The sequence below is a fragment of the Podarcis erhardii genome (genome assembly GCF_964252035.2).
Source record: "Podarcis erhardii genome assembly, chromosome: 1".
NCBI classification, from domain to species: domain Eukaryota; kingdom Metazoa; phylum Chordata; class Lepidosauria; order Squamata; family Lacertidae; genus Podarcis; species Podarcis erhardii.
The window spans coordinates 102,796,498-102,816,878 of NC_138497.1; the positions used below are offsets into that span (position 1 = coordinate 102,796,498).

A 20,381-nucleotide genomic window follows, 5' to 3' on the forward strand; every position below is an offset into this window, starting at 1 on the left:
GTGACCACGGGTTTTCTTCTGTGCAAGCAGGACCTGCCTATTCACACAGCACAAAGGAAATGTTTTGCATTTATTTCCATGGTGGCTTCAACTCTTGTGTGGGTGTTCCTTTGCACTAACGGAACTCTCCCACCCATTGAACTGAACAAGGCTCTAGATCAAGGTGAATGTCTTTAGAGAACAAACGTAATGAGAATACTTAATAGTTTCACTGTTCATTTAATTGGGATCTGCGATGCTTTCAAGTGTCATCTGTATCTGTTTTGTTTTTTGTTTCAGCCCTGTATGCTTTTTCTTTTTCTTCTTTTTACATGTGTCTGGAAAGAGAAATCCTGAAATACAAAGGAGGATGTATATATAGATATGTTAGAGCTGCCTGGGGTAACCGTATCTGATGTGCTAATGATTCATGTGAAGTCTCGTTAGTTATATTCACATGTCCAAAAAGAAAAGAAAAGGAACAATGTCAAACTATTTTATATTTCACTGCCATTTTTTTGTCAAATAATTTTTGCTCGTTTTTAATTTATAGGGAGAAATAAACAGCAATAATTCGCATAAAGCGATGGTGTCTAGGAAGCACAGGCCAACCTAAATTTATACAATTTCTCCCCCACCCACATCCCACCCATTTGAGCCACAATTTTGAAAGAAAAAAGAAAAAGGCAGAGAACAGCAAGGCCCTAAAGCTCCATAATTATATTTTTCCCTCCGTGAGTGAGTCACCGGACTATATAGGATTCTGTTCTGTTATTATTATTTGTGTTATACGAGTCCTCGGAGGCCCCATCTGAAATCTGGATTCTGTGTGTTGAGCAATGAAGAAATGCAAACAGACAATCTCTATCCCAAGCAGACTGAAGGCTTTTACTGCACAAGTTATTGACGAGGGAATGGGAAGTCTAAAGAAGAGAAGTGAGATTGTTCTTTCCAGCTGTATCCAGTTAATTGGTACACCTTTTTCCTCACGAGCCGGCCAGCCGGGGGCTGAATTAGTGCCTAATACCATAGCTTACCCGCCAATGTTGTCAAGACACTTCATCCTAAAAACATCTAGCCCCCTGCAGATGTGATGCTCTATGCATATTTGTACAAGCGGTTGTAAAAATGAGTGTATCCATGTTGACACCCAAATGTGTGAGGAAACTCAAATAAATCTGGGGTGGTGGTTGCATGTTCACAGGTACACATGTCTGTGCAAAGTGTTGAACACAGTAACTCTGCAATGTATGCATAGTTTTTATGCAGGGTATGCATAATAAGGTTGGCTGAATGCATGAACAAATAGATAAATATGTACACATTGAACAGTGATAATCCCATATGCAAGCATGTTTACACTGAACTCTGGTTTCATGTTTTAAGTAATGTTGGCAGGACACATTACCCTTAATGGGCTGTCCTTTTCTTTTTTGTCTGGGCCTGATAAGAATTCCATGTTTACTCTGTAGGGCAGGTTTTCCTCAAAGGTTGTGGACTACAATTCCCATCACCCTTGGATGCTATACGAAGATGGGATGCAACTTAATCTCTGCGTAAACTTTGGGCAAGCAAGACTGAATGCTCAATAAATAGGTTGTCTGGAGCAGTCAATAATTCCATGAGCAAAAGTGGTCCAATAGATCATTCGGCCACAGCTCAGTAGTGGGACATTTGCTCTACTTGCACAAAGCTCCCAGTTTGATTCCTGCCATCCCCTGTAAAATGATTTCAGAAACCAGGACTGCAGAGGTCTGAGAGCTGCTGTCAATCAGAGCATACAGTACTGAACTCAATGAACCAAAATGGTCTGGTAGCTTCATCTTTCCAGAGAGAAAAACATAAATAGAGGCCTACTAAATCAGACCAAAGGTCTATCTAGTCCTGCTTCCTGTTTCCCACAGTGGCCAACCAGATGCCTGGACAGGACAGCAATGGATCTTCCCACTGTTGTTCCCCAGTATTTTGTCTCTACAGTTATGCTGCGTCTGATCCTGGAGGTAGCATATAGCTGTCATGGTTAATCTTCCCTGAATTTGCCTAATCCCCTTTTAAAGCCATCTAAGTTGGTGGCCATTACCACATCCTGTCAATGTGAATTCCATAGCACTGTGTGAAAAAGGACTTCCATTTGTCAGTCCTGAATCACCCACCATTCAGCTTCACTGGAGAATGTCAGGTTTTAGTATTAGGGGAGAGGACCCACTATATCCACACCACAAATAATTTTATAAACCTCTCGCATTTCCCCTTCAGTCACCTTCCCACCTGCTAATGCCCGCCCCCCGCTTAAAACGGGGGGCGCCCTTTGTGTGGATGCGTGCAGCCCCTAGATCTGGAGTGGCTCCAACAGCATAGGCTTGGCTTTGCCTTCCCTCAGGTGGGATACCTGAAGGTCTCCGCCTACCTCAGTCAGTTGTCCAATCCCACCTGGGGGAAGCGTTGCCAAGGAGACCAGGCCAGGTAGGGGAGGGATTACCTGCCCACACAATAGAGGGAGGATCTTACCTGGATCTTTTAGTCCATCTTCCTCTTTGCAGCGGCGATACCAGGGTTCCCCGTTAAAGGGGTTTTCTGAAGGGAGGCTTTGACCGTACGCCGAAAGGTCGTCATTGCTCTCCCCTGCGGCGGCGGCGCAACGGGGGCGGCTATCTCTGCTTGAACATATGTTCTCCAGAGCCGGCCCATCCCCCCCCACACACACTGGATAACCCTGATGCTCCCTAGGTCCCCGGCTGGGGACTGGGGAGGGAGAACGCCCAATGCCTGAGCCAAGGTCTACCCACATTTGAAATTTAATAAAGTTGTGGCCAATTTAATCCCATAGCACGTTGTCTTGAGTCGTTATTCCACATGACGGGGGGACCGCGCGGGATCTGGGGACTCCGCCTGTCCACGCAAAGGAAAAGCCCCACATTTTGTAACTGTTCCTCACAGGGTAGTTGCTCTAGCAGTTTTGGTTATCCTTTTTCATCACTGCTTCCAGCTCTAAAATATACCTTTGGTGATGTACATAGTATTCAAAGTATGGTTGCACTATGGTTGTATAATTGTGGAGTTGTATAAAAGCTCCACAATATTGGCAGTTTCTAAGCACAGAATTCCTAACACAGAATATGATTCTGAGCACAGAATTTGTATTTCTTTTCACAGTTGCCACCCACTGGCTGAGTGGTGTCATTGAGAAGTCCACTGCAATCGCAAGATCTCTTGGTCAGTCATCACCAGCTCAGACCCCTATCAGGTTTACATGGACAAATTTTCTCACCTGCCACATCATTTTCATCCTGGAGGTTTCCTGGGATTGGTGGGTTAAAGAAATCTAAATAAACAAATCAAAGAATTGCATAGTTGATCTGAAGTATTGGGATTCTCCCATTGCAGAATATATATATTGTTTAACTTCTTGTGATTTTTAAAATCCTCGGCATGAAGAAAAAAGAGGCATTGGTACATTGTTCGCAGCGAAGCACTGCCATGCTTTTTAAGGACAAAATATTGCATCCTGAACACCCTCGCCCTTCTGCTGCTAGGGGGAAGGTGCAGCAGTTCTATTTTAATGGAATTCCAGTCCTCTGCAGAAAGTGTCAGTCATGCTGTTTTGTCAGCAAAAGGGAGAGAAGGAGAGAGCATATGTGTGTACAGCACTTAGGCTATGTACTTGGGGAGTAACTCTACGATGCATCAGGGAGCAATATGTGAGTCTGAAATGTGCTGAAATCTGAGACATTTAGCCTACTGCAGAGCTGGATAGATCAGGGGGAAAAACACTGTTGTTAAACCTGTATCTCATTCAGCCAATATCCAGAACTCAGCAGACTAGTGGGTGATGCTCTATGGCTGAAAACCCTGTTCAAATTAGTACTGTGTGGCGTGACAGCTATAGCACAATAGAGGGGGTGGGAACTTGTGGCACCAAGTTCTTCATCCCTCCACATCCCTGGACCCTGTTCTCATAAGAAAAATATTGTGTGCTATTGACAAGCTCTAATGCTGACCAGCCCGATGAATTTGAACTAACTGCAGTAACCACCCTCTCTCTAATCTTTAATTCTTCTTTACCCATCATTACTCTAGTTCAGGCATCCCCAAACTCAGCCCTCCAGATGCTTTGGGACTACAATTCCCATCATCCTTGACCACTGGTCCTGTCAGCTATGGATGATGGGAGTTGTAGTCCCAAAACATCTGGAGGGCCGAGTTTGGGGATGCCTGCTCTAGTTCTAGTTAAGAAGATCAGCTTCTCTGGTAAATAGGAAGCACTGGGACAAGATGTTAGGGAGATGCTATATGAGGACCATTTGTGGGTGGGGGAAATCTAAGTTAATAGAGGTAACAAAAAGATGACTTTCTAAGGCTAACTTACATAATGCAAGGTAGGTAATTATTAGGTTTGGACGGCATATACCCTAGGGTCCTTAAGGAGCTCAAACATGAAATTGCTGTCCTTAAAATCTGTGGAACTCTGGGGGTGGGGGCCCTTCCATCTGTCATTTTTGGGGAGCTCTGGCCTCCCGCCCCTCCACTACTCGGTACCAGTGGTTGTCATGCAGTAGCTGACCTTGATATTGAATTGAGAACCACTTCACCAGCTGCAATTGGACAGAAGGTTAACAAGAGAGGAATGCATTCCAGCACAGTTCTATGTAGCTAAGCTTGCCAAGATCTCCTAAAACAATTGTAGGGATTAAAAACAAACAAGTTTGTTTATTTGTTTGGGTAGGACAGGTTTTTTTTTGGGGGGGGCATACAGCACTCAGAGCAGCTTACAAATAATTAACTAAAATTCCATAAAACTGTATTTTAAAAAGCACATTACCATGCAGCAATAAAACACGACAAATAATTTGTGAGCTCTGATTTGCTTTTGTTTTTTTAAATGAAAATCTATAATGACTCATTCTGAACATATAATATTTATACCTGTCTAACTAGTCTGTTCTTAAGGATTTTTTCCCTACCAATTTGCCACTGGCTTGTTTAAAAAGATTGGCATCACATTAGCTGCTTAGAACAGAAAGCTCTGCTGAGTTGGTTGCCGCTCTGTCTTACCTGCCAATATAATGAGTCTCCATTTTCCTGATTTGTACTAAGCAGAGTCATGGCTCCTATTGAATTTGTTGCAGACTTGTCTTACTTTTACTGGAGAGTAATAGTAAAGAGACTATCAAAGTTTCTTATTGGAAAAGGACACAGAAAACCCTGCAAAAGGTGGCTTTATAGAAACTGATATTAGGAAAAGGTTGCCAGATTCAGTGGGTATCACATCTCAGAACCTTTCGTGCCATTTTCATGACCAGAGTTTAAGTGTAATAAACACACAGTTGTCAAAGAGCTGCCTTGAAGGTCTTTGGGGTGGAAAGCTGAAGTAAAATAAAGATAATAATTGTAAACTGGGATATAGATGTCTTTCCTCAAGGAAATACTTCTTGCTTTGTGGAAATTGCATTAAAGACCACTGTTCTGAGAGGAGGAAAATGTCATTCATACATCACCCCTAGTTGCTGTCATACACAGGCAATCTAAGCAGGGCCAGGGCAAAAGGTGGGGAGCAAGAAAAATGCCCCTTTCCCATGGTAACTTCCAGGCTGATGCCGTGAAGAGGACTTGCCTTCTCTCCTGCCCCACAGCATCCCAATTTGGAGGTTTCTGCTGACTACCGCCAGTGTGGATACCACCAGCCATAGATTTTGTGCTGTTTGGGCAGATACATTGGGCTCCTCCCTGGTAGTAGGAAAGCTCCTGCTTCTCCCAAAGCCCCTCCATATAGTGGATCAGCAGGTATTGGTCTTGTCCCCCCCCTCTTATAACATCATGTAATAAATGATGCTCATTTACAGTGGTGCCTCGCAAGACGAAATTAATGGATTCCGTGAGTCTCTTCGTCTTGCGGTTTTTTTTGTCTTGCGAAGCACGGCTATTAGCGGCTTAGCGGCTATTAACGGCTTAGCGGCTTAGCGGCTTTAAGAAAAAGGAAACAAACTCGCAAGAACTTGCAAGACATTTCGTCTCGCGAAGCAAGCCCATAGGGAAATTTGTCTTGTGGAACGACTCAAAAAATGGAAAACTCTTTCGTCTAGCGAGTTTTTCGTCTTGCGAGGCATTCGTCTTGCGGGGCACCACTGTATTTGTGAACATTAAAAGTAGGATGCAATCCTAACACATTTACTAGGAAGTATGTCCTTCTGAATTCAGTAGGTAAACATGTTAACCCACTGTTAACATTTGGAACTTATTGTGGCTGTGATCCTGTGCACTATTCTGTTCTATTCTGTATAAGCCCCATTGTGGGACTGCTCTTAGTAAACATGCATGGGATTACGCCGATATCTCTTCTGATTTAAATGAAGATCTCTTGCCATGTTTAAGAAGCACCAAATTCTTTTGGAAATGAATGCAAGTTTTGTCTTGAGGGACAGCAGGATGTGGCTTTACAGATGTTTAAATATAAAGTAAAGTGGCTTTACAGATGTTTAAATATAAAGTAACTGAAAAGGAGAAATCAATACAAATCAGGTTGTGCGTTTATCCATCAGATTGTCTTTGATTTCACTTTTGGTGAGTTTTGCAGCCATCTGTTTAATTTAGCTTGAAACATAAATCCTTTGATGAGTAAATTCAAATTTCTCTGCAGAAGCTTATTTGGGGTTTGCACTCATTATTTTCTGTGCTATTTGGGTTTATGTGTCTGGTTTATCTAAACTGATACTTTTTAAAAAAATGAACATTAATGCAACACACAATTCAAACTCACTAAAACCCTGACATCTTTTTTCAGTTTTAAAGCTGACAAATAGGTTAGTTAAAACCAATCTAGGAAGTTACTTCATTGTTTGAATTATTTCTTCTGAACATGCTTTAATTGTGTATTATTTTCCCCCTATAGCTGTGGTGAGAACCTCTTCCCATTAATTCTAGTGGCAAATGACATCATAATAACTTGGAGTTATATCATGTTTTTTTAGCTCCAAAATAGCTAAACTACAATTAATCCAAAGTGCTGTGATTTTTATGAAGTGGTATGACCAATAATCAAGAATTTTAATTGGTACCAAGAATGTGTTTTCTTAGGTCATAAAGGAGTAACAAGCAGGGGAGAGCCAATCTTAACACCCAGAGGCAATGTCAGACAAAGTTTATATTGCTAGCGAGTAGAGGTACAAAACAAATGTTTACACCATATCTGAACGATAACATGGGGCGCATTGAACACACAGCCCAAAGCTCTGCAAATACATGAACCAGTCATTTGGGTAAAACATAAAAATGTTGGCTTGGTATATGCGTGACAACGTGGTGTGAAGCTATTGTGAGATGTCTTCACCACATGCCGAAGTCTCTCTGTAACCACCCCTTACACTTACACAGTTCAGAAGGGAGGGTCTTGCTCTGAACCCCAGGCTAAAATCAGGTGCCACAAACTGGAAGTCTTCAAATAAACTTCCTACTCTCTCTGCTATGGCTTAGGTCCAGTCTATCTTGGCCCTGCCACCCTCACAGGCACATTTGGTAGAGACATGGGAGAGGGTCTTCTTGGTGGCTGCTCCCAGACTCTGGAATTCCCTCCCTAGAAAAGTTAGATTGGTTCCCTCCTTGCTGTCCTTCCATCAACAGCTGAAGACCTATCTATTCCAACAGGCCTTTGGGAACTGTCTGTTTTTGAGGAAGGGTCTGGTGCTGCTGAAGAGGCCAGAGTCCATCCTGGAAGACCTGCTCCCTGCCTTGCAGACATTTTCCCACCTGGGCTGGGAGGCTGGGGCCCTGACTGACTCCAACGACCAAAGTTGAGGCTTCTGAACAGACTCTTAGACTGGAGTGTTGTGGGCGGTTGTGGGAGGCGGTTGCTGCTGTTAGTTTCTTGTATCTTTGTATAGATCTTGTTGTGATTTATGTGAACATTGTTCAGTTGGGTTGTGTATTCTTTTAAATGTTTTGCTTATTGTTTATCACTACTTTTGTTATGCTGTAGTTATGTACTTTTTCGTGCTGTAAGCTGCCTTGAGTATAGTTTGAACTGTGGAAAGGTGGCATAGAAATAAAATTATGTATGTATATATGTATTAATTTCATTGGATCTTTTAAAGGATGGAGGTGTGTTTAGAAAGTGGAAACCAATGATCCGAACTCTCCTTAGCAGACTGGTAATCTAGAAAATCTTAGCATCTCCCTTCTACTATAAGGGCTTCTACTATGCCCACCCATCTTGCCTAATACAGGCTGCCTCCTTTTATTCAGCTGAGTGCCGTTCCTCTACCCAGTTTTGCTTTGCTATGACAATGGGATGGAGGGCCTGGTGCCTCCTTTTCACTCTTGAGAAAGAAGGATAAATCTCAGGTGTCTAATGCTAGTATGTTTAAAATCTGTCTACAGCTTCATTAAATGGCTTTTCAATGGTTACATTTCACATTTATTTATATAAAAGATGTCTTAACTACCTTAAATCAAAAGATTCTAGGGTAGTGTACAAATGTGTGAACTCCCCACCTCCACAATATTTTGTTTTTTTAATGTATAGAACACAGTTCCAAAAATAAAAATAAATCAAATATCCCACAATGCCTGGGCAGAGAAGGAAGGGCCCCTAGCAGAAACATCTCACATAAAAAGCTTGTAATGTCAGTGTTGAATGTTCCTTCTTAGGGAGAGTACCCTAAAATCAGGGTTCCACTGCAGAAAATGCCTCTTCCTTTTAATGAAGCATAACATACTTCTATTAAAAGGGACAGGGTGCCCACTTGAATAAAATTAGGGGCTACCCCACATTTTCTTCAAAAAATTGCTTTGCATAGGCTACAATAAAGTTATCAAATTTTTCAAAAGTAGGGGGTCCGTGGCTTGGCTTTTGAAAAATAGGGGGTCCTCAGTAATTAGCTAATTGGGAACCACTGCTCTAGGTATTTGCCCCTCTGACAGACAGCTCCCATCCACCCAGAGTCCACTGCCACCTAGGGAAGGGAGATCTCACTACACCTCTCTGTTTGCTCACCCTTTCCCTATGTTAGAACTTGTGCCATCAGATAAATTATAGGCTTCAGAAACAACAAGTTTACTAAGACAGAAACAAGTTTTTAGGTAGTGCAGCGGCAGCGGGAAGACCCATTAGCTAAAGTGGTACCTCAGGTTAAGAACAGTTTCAGGTTAAGAACGGACCTCCAGAACGAATTAAGTTCTTAACCCAAGGTAACACTGTACCTATTTCCTGAAGTCTTTCTTAGCAGGAATACAAAAGGTTTTGATGTCTCAGGAGTCCCACCTTGAGATAAATGCCTCCAGGCTACCTACCTGCAGATACAGACTCTGCTCACCTGCTCCCTACACATCACCAGCTCCACCCAGCAGGTTACAGGCAAAATGAAGTATTGGAGCCTTTTAATTTCCTTGCCTTCAGACAAGAGATGTGCCGCCTCCCACATACATAATAGAGTTCTACTGCCTTTTCCGTTTGAGCCTCAGGGTAAGTCAGGTATAGCAATGGAAGTCTACAGCTCACCAAATGTTCAGACAAGTAAGATATGCCTTCCCATATAATACGCAAAGGCCTATAAAAGCAAAGTCCAGGCAAACCATCTATAACAGCAAAGTTCATTTCCTTCACTCCCCCAAAGCCATACAGTATAGGGTAATTATAGCAAGCACCAGCACCTTAAACTGGACCCAGAAATGTTGAGGTGGCTAATGGAGATCTTTCAAAACAGGTGCAGTGTTAAGGACACTGGCTGTATCTGCCAGAATTGTAGCAACTGAATTCTTCACTAATGGAAGCGTCCATATTATCTTTAAGGTCAGGCCAATGTATAACACAATGCAGCAATCCATCAGGAAACTTGTTAGAGCAGTAATTTCCAATCCTTTCCTCCCATGGACCACTTGAAAATTGCTGAGGGTCTTGGTGGACCATATATTTTTTCCACCTGTTGTAATGCACTGTGCTAGATGCTGTATGATTTTTAACTGTATTTTTACAGACACAGTGGAGACTTGCCACATGGATCACCATAGTCTGTCCCTGACTTGACAGCTGCAACTTGTGAACCAGCAACCCTGGTGGGTACCAGTAAAGGCCTCTGCAGATACACCTGTGGGTACCATGTTGATAACCCTTGATTAATGGCAATCTCCAAAGTTTTGTTTTTTTTTAAAGTAAGGCAAGACAAATTCACTTTGCTTTATAAAAGCATCTTTATGTTCATTAACCTCTGTCCTAAGGGCCTTCATGCTGTTTTTCTATTTGCTTTGCAAAACAGTCCAATGGTTTGCTCTCTCTTACATTTTGGATTGTGTCCCATCAAGGTAAAGATATGTTAGAAAAATGCTCTTGGAAGCATTTTCACACTGGGTCAGAAAGGAAATGATTTATTTTGCAAATCATGGTGTTTGGGGAGCCAGCGGGGACGGCAAAGAAAGCCTTTCAGAGCAGCATCCAAGAGGACCTCTAAATGATTGCCAGGTAGCTCGTAACACTTCTATATCTCTCAGTGCCAAATTAATTTTAGTTTTCAAAATTAATTCCATCACTTTTTGAGGAAGTAAGAGGTGAATTAATTACTGCCAGAGTCATGAAACCATCCAAAGTGTGTTAGTCCCTGAGTTCAGATTAGCATGGAAAGCAGTAATAATTCGGTCCTTCTCCTTTATCATTGGAGGGTTCTTTTATATACCAAGACAATATACAACATCTCCAAGGGATACCTGGCTCCTGCAGCATTCTAATTTCTTTGCAAACGCTGGCCCATTGTTAAATTATGGAACAGAAGCAGAGCTGTGGAGAGGTTTGTCCCTCTGCTATCTTTTTACCTAAGCAACTTCTGAGCTTCCCTGTGTTAGCATGCACTCACAATGAAACGCTCACACATACAAATGTTTACACAAGTTGGGTAAAGTGTAATTGCTCATCTTCTCTGGGGATGAAAACCTTGGCTTGGAATTTAAAACAGTTTCATGATGCTGAAGAAAAGACAAGGCTTTTGGCCTAACACTGGTAGATCTGCTCCTGCTAGATTTATGGAACAATATGGTATCATTCTCATAGGAACTGCAACTAGTGCTGTTCTGAAATCTGTCCTCCACTTTCTCCAACTGCAAAATAAGTTTCATTTTTTCTGCCTCATTCTCAGAGCACTTCAGAGCACTCTAGAATTTTGGTGCATGATTTTGAGCTCACCTTAGCATTATGAGATGACCAAAAATGTTGTATGTAGTTATTTATTTAAGAGATTTCTTTACCGTCCCTCACCCAAAATGGCCACAGAATGGTCTGGGGTGGGGGTGGGGTGGGGTGGGAGCAGGAGAATTTTCCAGCAAACTATATAGCCTGTTCTGCCCCACATAATCAAATCTGCATTTGCGGATCAGAATTTAGATAGCTCTAAGTATGCAAATTGAAATGATTCCTGGACATTGTCAAATAGGTGCAAATTTACCATTGATGTAGAAGTCCTAGAAGGCTTTAATTTACCAACATCCAGAGAGTTACAGGTTCTGCACTCATGTAAAGGTAAAGGTAAATGACCCCTGGATGGTTAAGTGAGAAATCAGCATGTGGTGGGCCCTAGGGTGGAGGGAAAGGATGGGAAAGCTTTGAGGCACCGACCTAGTGAGATGGACACAGATCTGGAGACCATCCCAGGTAATAAGAAGCCTGCATTTTGTTCCTGATATGGTCTAAGCAGAAAACTCCAGTACGCCAGCTAGCACACTGAGAAAGTGCCTCCCCAATAGCGACCTAAAGATCCGTAAAATGGTACCACCAGGGAGGTCTGTTGTGTTGCCATGAAAGCACAAACCCTCTGCAGATAACTACAAACTGGTAGATGTGTCTTCTTTTTTAAAAAATAATTTTTATTAATTTTCATAAACAAAAAACACACAAATAAAAACATTCACAAACAACACATGACTTCCCCATACCTCCCCTTCACTGCACCCTTGTTTCCAATTTTTTAGCAATCCTTCATTCCATTTCTATATTTAACTTCCCTCAGGTTCTCTTAACTTAAACATTTACAGCTATAATTCTCTGTTTCTTACCCCTTGACATTTTATCAGTCTGAAATTTTACAGCAGTTCTTAAGATATATTTTAAATTTTTTCCAGTCCTCTTCCACTGTCTCTCTCCTCTGATCACGGATTCTGCCGGTCATCTCTGCCAGTCCCATAAATTCAATCACCTTCGTCTGCCATTCTTCCAGAGTAGGTAATTCTTGCATCTTCCAATACTTTGCCAAGAGAATTCTTGCTGCTGTAGTTGCATACATGAAAAAAGTCCTATCTTTCTTTGGTACCAATTGGCCGACCATACCCAAGAGAAAAGCCTCCGGTTTCTTTGCAAATGTCCACTTAAGGATTTTCTTAATTTCATTATAGATCATTTCCCATGGTAGATGTGTCTTCATGGGGTCCTGCCTCTTGATATCCTTGGAAACTGTAGGGTAAAGGTGAAAGGTAAAGGACCCCTGGATGGTTAAGTCCAATCAAAGGCGACTACGGGGTTGTGGCGCTCATCTCACTTTCAGGCCGAGGGAGACGGCATTTGTCCACAGACAGCTTTCCAGGTCATGTGGCCAGCAGGACTAAACCGCTACTGGTGCATGGAGGACCATGACGAGTGCCAGAGTGCACAGAAATGCTGTTTACCTTTCCGCTGCAGCGGTACCTAATTATCTACTTGCACTGGCATGCTTTCAAACTACTAGGTTGGCATGAGCAGGGACAGAGCAATGGAAGCTCACCCTGTCGTGGGGATTCCAATTGCTGACCTTCCAATGGGCAAGCCCAAGAGGCTCAGTGGAAGGGGGAAGAACATTTTTACTGGTTCCTTGACAGAAACCACCTATGGCTCTTGACAAGCTGAGTGTTGGGGACTCTTTGGAGCATTCTGGGAGGTGGCAGTGCAGGGGAAATTGGCAAAAATTACCTCCCCTCTGCCTTCCTCCAGGGGGAAGCTCTGCTGTGAACAGAATAAGCCCTTCTGTTTGTGGAAGACACATTCTGGATCCAACCCAGTAAATCATAATTCCGTAGCAAAGAATTCAGTGAACACAGAATTCAGCCCCACAAATGGTCTCCCTTCAAAAAGTATTTGCTGCTGCTGTCTTAAGTTAACATGTTTCTCTATAACGTTTTGTTCTCTTTATCAGTCTTGACAGACAGAGATAGTAAATGCTGCATGATTAAGTAGTATCTAAAAATGTCTTCCATTGATAGTTCATTTCATATCGGATCATAATTACTCTTTGTACCAAAGCTCTGTGGGTTGGGAAAACCCCAGTGAGTACATTAAGAGCACATTTTTTAAAGCAATGAAAAAGTTCATTGTTCTCCAGTATATTATCCATAGAGAGGACTTAAATCAAAGTGAATGAAAAACTTGAAAATCTATGGTGGGGAAAAGAAACAACAGTCATTATTTATGAAAACCACACTTGCTTCTTTTCATATGTCCTCTCTTTAGTTCTTTCTACCCCATAAGACATTTTGCCTGACAAAGAATTACAAATACACTTGTTGATTTTTATATTATCACTTGGGTTTGTGGTAGCACCTAACATTTCCAAGAGGGTAGTATTGTATTGTTCAATGCCCATTCACTCTGCCACCCCCAATAAAGGGCTTTCAAATAGCTATATATGGAAATTTCTCTCTAATAGATTTCCTGTTTAACATTCTACTGAGAGTGTTGTAAGCAGTCATCTAATTATAGCTTCCATGCCCTATTTCTAAGCAGTAAAATGAAGTAATAAAATGGGAAATACCATTTCAGGGTACAAGTAGGGATGCCATTTTAATGCCCCCCCTCCCAACTATACTTCAGACAAGTAAAAAAAAAAAATCAATGGTCCACACTTAGCAGGGTCCCCCAGATGTGTCCATTGTGCATGAGGGACAGCAGGAGTACAAGAGTAAGGCCAGGAGGTGGTCCGGCTTGTTTGAAAATTACACACACACACACACACACACACACACGAATGATCCATCTTATTGTCTAGATAGGTCACTTCCTGGTTCAGACTGAGAAGCTGTTTTCAAAGGTCCCCGGGGTGCAAAACAAAACTGGTCATCAACAATAATGAATGAATAAATTATATAATTTAATGATTATAATATTTATCTCATTTCCTCTTTTTCCTCTCTCTCTGTGTGTACATACACATACACACACACACACACACGCATGGACACACACACAATTCATGCTGCATTCGTTATATTATTTATAAACAACACTATGTGAATATTCTTTTTTTGTGACAAAAGAGAACTGGAAAAAAGAGTAACCCATGGAAATACAAGAAAAGCAACAAATTAAGCTTTGCAGATGTATAGAAATGCAAGAAAAAGATTGTTGTTTTATTGTTGTATTTTGCTATGGAAGTTATGTCTTTTTCAGTGAAGGGATGAAGAGATTCAGCTTTTTGCTCCTTTCCATCTACATAAGTTGTTCTATTTATTTCAGTGGCACTTAAGCACAGCTAACTTTTTCTGAATTAGTGCTTCTGAAATTGCTTACTTTTTCCCACCAGAGAGCACAGATCCCTCACAGGGCAAAGCCTCTGCCAATAAGGATTGGCTCAATCGTCTTCCAACTTATAATCAGCTTCTTTGAAAATATAAGTCAGCTCCAGCTTCCTATTGCAACAAAACACCATTGCTGCCCAAAAGGCACTCAGAAAGGGTTTGCTAGTGAAAGCAAAATTATTATTATTATTTTTAAAAAATCACTTAAACAGCAAATATCTAAAGTATTCAGTTGCTCTCTTCTATTTCCTGAGCATATTCTCACAAAATACTCAGATTTGGAGGTGTCTGACAGAGACTTCAGAGGTAGCATGCATTAGAAAAAGAATAAATTGAAAATAATAAACCAAGAAGCTTATGTACTCTACATATGGGTGACCAGGATACATGAAACAACACAGGATATTTTTTTTAGGGGGAGGGGTTGCCCTTTGAACTTTCTGTGCAGGTTTCATTTGGCTTCTCAGCATAAATATTGATTACAATACAGGCTCTGGCTACTTATTTTTCCTTGGCAATTTCCCCTTTTGTTGTCAATGAAGACTACTTAAAACTCATTGGCTGCAGTCCTAAGTGCACTTATTGAGCAATATCTGATCGTAGAGTCATTGTCTTGAACACAAACACTTTGGGAAACCATTGGACATAATTACATGTAGCCTTCCATATTGCAAAATATGGATGACGCAGTGGCGTAGCATGGGTTGTCAGCACCCGGGGCAAGGCAAGTAATTTGCGCCCCCTAACCCGTGGATTTGCGCCCCCTAACCTGTGGATTTGCACTCCCTAACCCTAACCCCCAGATGTTGCACCCGGTGCGGCCGGCCCCCCTGCACCCCCCACGCTACGCCACTGGGATGACGGATTATGATTTTTTGGGGTTCTTCTTTTCTTTCTTTTTTCATAGTAGCCCTCTCATATCATCTCCAATATTTCACACTTTCAAACTGGTAGGGAATTGCCACTCATGAAGCCCCTCACTCTGTTGCACCTATGGATGGGGGAGGAATCAAATTCAGTTCACATTTAAAGCTGAGTCTATAAAATTTCTGCCTTCCAAACCGATATAATAACCAAAACACAACCAGCCTTCAAAATTTGCGCTTGTCTGAATTTTGCAATGTAGTTCTCCAACCAACCATTGTTTACAAAGATGCATATATTAGGGGAGAGCATGCATGCAGATGAATATATTAGTGAAAAAATGTACAAAATGCACAATAAAATGCCTGCAAAAAATGTATATAATAGTAAAAACTGCTTGCAAAGTGTGCTTATTGTGAAAAATCGGCACTAAAACGATGCAGAATTTTCATGACTTTTTAAAAATTACATCTTTCAGCAGAACTGTGGAGAACTGAGACATTGAAAAAATTAGAAACCGAGAGAATAAAAAGTATCAGTTTCTTCCATCCCTAGTTACATCTTAGTTGCTTTTAAATTGTAACTTCTTTGGACTTGATTTGATTATGCAAAACTGAAATCCTGTGCTAAAAGATATGTGTGGCAATGCCTGATTGTTATAATTTTGGCTTCCATCAAGTTCCAACAGGTACTGATTCACCAAAAAGTTGATTAGCTTACCCACCATATTTCCTTGTCAAAATGGCCTGCAGGAAAAGGAGCATCTCCAGATCTGGCCTGCAGGCAAACATCATGTTTGTCACCTCTGGAATATGGTATAACTGGAAAAAAGTGGAAACATTTATTCAGTACTTAAATGGGAAACTGCACTTCTGAGGAGAAAAGCTAAAAACTAAAATAGAATCTCATAGTATAACACCCTTTCTGCCTGCTATATGTTTTATCTTGGACTCAAATCTTTCCATTACCTTTAGGTGTTTTGATGGTTATCCTCAACGAAGAGACCAACCCTTTGGCCTATTTATTCCTCTTTTTCTCAGATGTAACACTGTTTTTATTGTTACCTATCTTTCATTTATTGTGGAGTGCTTCTGGCAGCTGAGAGGCTGGGAATGAAGTGACATGTGTAGAGTTACGGAAACACTGTCAAGTCCTTAGAACAGGGATGGCAAACTTGTGGCGCTCCAGTTGTCATTGAACTACAACCCCCATCATCCCTGACTATGCTAATTGGCTACCAGCCACAGATTCCTGGCCCCTACCCTAACATGTCCTCTATGAGAGGGTGGCAACACAAGAACGAGCCTTTTCTGTGGTGGCTTCGCTACATATCTTTAGGCACCAGGCAAAAACATTCCTCTTCTCCCAGGCCTTTGGTTAATTAAACAAAGACTCTCCTCCTGAAGAGAGGGGAGTGGTTGTGGGCGGGAGCCCGAGCCCCGCCTCTAGCAGGGGGCGTTAGCCCCCTGCCTCCCACTTACCTGGCTGGTGCCCACGCCCATTGGCAGGCACCCAACCAGGTGCCTCCGAGGGGGCGTGTATAGCAGCCTTAATACGGCAGCACCAGCCCCTCCTCAGCCTCACTCTTCGTCGTCCCGTCGCGATTCACCCACCCTCCACTCCCTTTGAGCTCCCTTTCCCTTGGCCTTGCTATGGACCTTAGGTTGGTCGCCCTGGTTGTCCAGGGGGCCTGGTAGAAATTTTTCCATTTGGCATTAGGCTTTTGGGTTTTTTCGCCTACCTCGTAGCAATCGTCACAACTTTCGTGGTATTGGTGGGTAGGTTAGGCATTAGAATAATGTGTCGTGGTGTCAAAGGGCTAGGTGTGGCCATCGCCTATGCCTTCAATTTTGGGGTATTCCGTTAAAGGAATCTGGCGGTCGTGTATTCTGTCCGATGCCTGCTTGGCGGTAGGCCATGGCACGACCCTCAGTGACATCAGAGGAGAGCCTATAGTTGGATTAACACAACAGGCTCCACCTACTGGTGAATAACCCCCCCTTGTTTCAGACTCGCCCCTCTCTGAGGGGGTGGAGTCAGCTGACGTAATCCAATGCCTAAACCAATACCTTTTCACTTGCTGTAATCAATAAAGTTGTGGCCTTTTCTTGCCCATTAACCTTATATCACATGTCATTGTGTATTCATTCCACTTGGGGGGGGGGATCGGGTCCTCGAACCACAATATATGGCCTTTAATACACTGTGGTTGTGTGTGTGTGGGGGGGTTATTTTTGTCTTGTTTTTTGTTTTGTTACTATGCTATGCATTTTTGTATTTTTATATTGGAAACTGCTCTGTGATCCTCAGATGAAGGGCAATATAGAAATATATATTATTAACAATAGAGCCAAAATGCAAACTTAACAGCAAGACGTCGTATGTTTGTTGCTGGATTGTACCATGCTCCCACGCAACAACAACAATTCTCTATGAATATAAATGTCAGGGAAAGGTTTGCATCAGATATATAATGTGGGATTTCATTACTATACAGATTGCCTCGTTGTTGCTTGGCATTCAGACAGATTTCCCACTTGTCTGAAGCATGGGCTGATTCTCAATATATTCCCAAAAATTTACCCACGGGTTATTTTTGGCATTGTATATAACCACATTCCACCTGGATATTCATTAAAATGGCCCGTATTAACTTTAAATGTACAGGAAGACTGGCCACCGTTCCTTCTACACAGACCAAAAGCTAAGTCATCACTTTATTTTTTCTTTCACATGGTTTTTATATCTTTCTCCTTCTCCTTCTCCTTCTCCTTCTCCTTCTCCTCCTTCTCCTTCTATTCCTTCTTCTCCTTCTCCTTTGTTTCATGTTCCTTTTTATTTACAGGTGGGAAATTATTTTACAATGTGAAGAAAAAGGTAGTAAATGCTGAAATGTGTTGCTGGAATGTGTGACTTGGAGCTAGGTAAGTGCTAGTGGAAACGGTTTGGATGGAAGCTGATGCTTCTTCCACCCTGTGGTAGCCCTGAAGCATTCTGAAAAACATCTCCTGGGGTTCAGAGTCCTTCTTGAACATATTGGGCTGTGGTGCAGGAGGGATCTGGGGGGGAAAGCAAGGTGAAAATCAAGTAGAGACACCTTTGAGTGGGAGGCTTAAAGGAGGGTGTAAAAGGTGTAAAATTCACCTTTTGATGTCCAACTTCCATCACTGGTCTTCTGAATCCAACCTTATATATAACACATTTCAAGTGCTCACATGCCATAAAACCACTACAAACCCAGCCACCATGTTTTCGGCATGTCTTCTAGGTCATTAGTTCCTGTGATTTCACCGAGAAACCTCTCCCTTGCGGTCAATTTAAACATCTTTTAAAACTTTCATTTTTTTATTTTAAATAGCTAAATACATGAACATTCCTACAGTTCTTTAGGTTGAAAAGTCTGCCTTTAATAGCCTTTCCTTCAAGTGCCTGCATGGGCAAAGGGGAAGTAGCTATTGTGTGTACAAGTCAACACTACCAATAAGTAATTTTAGACTTATCTTAATGATCTCTCACACACATACCCTTTAGATAGCATACTGAGTGACTAACTTGAATTAGATATTCTGCATCCACACATTTTATTATTCCATGCATTCTGCCTATAGTACAATTGCAATCTGAATTGCAGCCTTTCCCTCTGGGCCATCAGGTTCCCAGGAGTATCCCTCTTTCCATCTACAATATGTCGGTGGGTATGGGATAATGATGTTGGCCTATCTCACAGGGCTTTAAAGAATATATATATATGTATATATATAACACTTTAAAGAATATGCACACACACACACACACACACACAACACTTGGGACACTTAAAATGTGCCGCATAAACACTATATTAGTAATGCCACCTTGTCTACCATTTCATAGGATGAAGAACAAGCTTCATTTATGGTAGTTTAAAAGGGTGAAGAAAGAAAGAAAGGAAGAAAGGAAGGAAGGAAGGAAGGAAGGAAGGAAGGAAGGAAGGAAGGAAGAAAGAAAGAAAGAAAGAAAGAAAGAAAGAAAGAAAGAAAGAAAGAAAGAAAGAAAGAAGAGCATGGCAGAGCTCCAAGTGAAACAGAGATAAATGTGGAGGAGCAGGGAGGAGGGATCCCTTAACTTTCCAGATAGCAAGGTGGGCTATTGGATGAATCCAATATTGCTATTCTTATGTGCCATTCCACAAGTGGAAAAAATAATAGTTGGCAAGGACAGGTTCTTTGCTGGAGTAAGCTGGCAGAGCTCCCTTGGCTTCAGTGAGGCTACTCTACTGGCACAAATTTCCAAAACAACTAACCAAAACAATGTCGAACTCATGTAGCAGAGAAAACACAGAAGAAACAACAATGCCTGAACAAAGTCTGATAAGAAGATTATGAAGGCTCAACAAAGAGAACACACAGGGAATGTTTTAATTTAAAAAGTACTTATTGATTATGTCTTGCTTGCAGGGAATGATACTTGGACACAAATCTCTCTTTCTCTCTCTCTGTTTTTTTGGGGAAAGAAAACATTAGGCTTACCCATCAAGTAGCAATGCAGCTTCAGTTAGTTACAATGAAAGCCAAGCATATGGTATTCATCATTAGTAGTAGCAACAGAAGTAGCCTCTCTGGCCACTGTTGGATGATTCCATTTCAGTTCCTAATCAAAACTAACATGTGTTCTACTACTCGTGGCAAGAAATGCGCCATTCACTATTTAGGAAACATGTAATATTCTTTGACTTATAGAACTACCAATGAACAAATAGGACCATTTGGGTCAGCAGTTTTCCCTATTGCCGACTTCAGTGTGTATATGCTGAAAATGGGGCTTAAGAAGATGGGGGTTATCGTGGGGACAGGCTTTTCTCTTGATCTACAGATGTCTAGGCAGACCAGTACACACAGAAACTGGATGTGCACTGGCTTATTTGCATGATAGTGATAATTATGATTACCACGTTTAAATTGGCCACCCAGTAACATAGTTCTCCTGGTGGCTCACAAAGATAAAAATAAAAATTGGGAAATACAGTATTAGAATTATTATAAAAA

At 41.7% G+C, this 20,381-nt stretch overlaps 1 long non-coding RNA gene across 1 annotated transcript in view; it reads right to left on the bottom strand.

Moving 5' to 3' along the window:
• The window catches only part of LOC309348656, a 16,734-nt gene extending 546 nt beyond the window's left edge, over nucleotides 1–16,188 (bottom strand). The window contains exons 1-3 of the long non-coding RNA XR_014159507.1: nucleotides 16,082–16,188; nucleotides 3,248–3,301; nucleotides 1–332 (exon numbers count right to left, since the gene is read on the bottom strand). The exon at nucleotides 1–332 is cut by the window's left edge and continues 546 nt beyond it. This is a non-coding gene — a long non-coding RNA (uncharacterized lncRNA). The remainder of the gene's footprint in view (nucleotides 333–3,247; nucleotides 3,302–16,081) is intronic.
• Between the last annotated feature and the right edge of the window lie 4,193 nt (nucleotides 16,189–20,381).